The 1,303-nt window shown below is 70.4% G+C and overlaps 1 non-coding gene across 1 annotated transcript; it reads left to right on the forward strand.

The window, feature by feature from the left end:
• Nucleotides 1-355: 355 nt before the first annotated feature.
• Nucleotides 356-474, forward strand: LOC120587061 (5S ribosomal RNA). Its single transcript, XR_005648860.1, has one exon. It is a non-coding gene; the product is annotated as a 5S ribosomal RNA (ribosomal RNA).
• The last annotated feature ends 829 nt before the right edge of the window (nucleotides 475-1,303 follow it).

Here is a 1,303-nt window from a genome sequence, read left to right on the forward strand (position 1 = left end):
CGTCTGCGTCAGGGCCGGAGCCCGAACTTAGCCGGCCGCAGGTGCCTAGGAGCGCAGGTGGTCGAGAGGATGGCGGGCCACTCCCGGGCTGGCGTCCTGCCGAGCGGCCAAGACTGGGGAGAAGGGCTGCCTGGGGCCTGGGCAGTCGCAGGATGCTAGAGCGCCCACCCAGACCTCTGCACGGCCGGGAACCGGCCAAGGCCCACGGTGTCTTAGCGAGGCTGGCGCTCACTCTCCGCCCTCTCACCAGCGGAACCCCCGCAAATCCCCGAGGAGGTGCGGTGCAGGCTCGGACGTCTCTGGCAACCCGGAGGCCAGGCTCGAGCTCTTGAGGCGGCAGGCGACATCCTCTCGCATCTACGGCCATACCACCCTGAACGCGCCTGATCTCGTCTGATCTCGGAAGCTAAGCAGCGTCGGGCCTGGTTAGTACTTGGATGGGAGACCGCCTGGGAATACCGGGTGCTGTAGGCTTTTGCCGCCGCCCCCTCCTTTTGCCGCCCTCCAGCCAGGGTGCCCCTGGACGCCCCTGGGGCCTGCTCGCTCGCTGTCTCGGGGTTCTCGGGCAGCCGCCCGAGCCCAAGAGCTCCTGCAGCCAGCCGTGGGCTGTTTCCTCTCTCCGCTCCGGGCCCTTCCCTTCCTGGGCTTCGCGAGGTCGAGCCCCAAGCACAGCCGTCTCTGACAGACGCTGGGAGTGCGCTCGCACCCCCGGGACGCGGGACCGGCCAGCACCACTCGCCCGTCCGCGCCCTGACCAGCCCCGCTCCGCCCGAAGCCTCAAGTCTCGACCCGCAGGCTGCTCCCCACCTTCTCACGGGACAGCCCTGTGCCCTCTGACCAGGCGCCAGGCCGCCCGGCACAGCCGGACGGGAGGCGGGACCGACCAGCCGCGTCAGAGAGGCTGAGACGCACGAGAGCGCGCGCGCGCGCGCGTGCGCGGCTAGAGCCCCTCTCGCCCGCGACAGGCCGCAGCGAACGGCCACACACGCACACACGCACACAGACACGCACACGCACGCACAACACACATACTCCAAGGAGCCCGAACGTCTTTCCTTTCTGCGGCGCGACCCCCGGCAGGACTTGAGCACAACGAGTCTCCCTGAGTCCCGGCCTGTCCTGGGGCACGGGGCACAGGGCACGAACCGCCTCCCCGCCCGAGCGCAGCCCCGGCACGACCAGCCTCTGCTGTAGAAGCGGCCTCTTCAGGGCGGCCGCAGGCTCTCGGGGTCACAGTCGGGGTCCGGCTCTGTGCGTCGGTGCACTCGTCTGCGTGTCCCGTCCCGCTCTCTGTGGGCGGGCA

The sequence above is a fragment of the Pteropus medius genome, unplaced genomic scaffold, assembly GCF_902729225.1.
Source record: "Pteropus medius unplaced genomic scaffold, Ma_sr-lr_union100, whole genome shotgun sequence".
NCBI lineage: Eukaryota > Metazoa > Chordata > Mammalia > Chiroptera > Pteropodidae > Pteropus > Pteropus medius.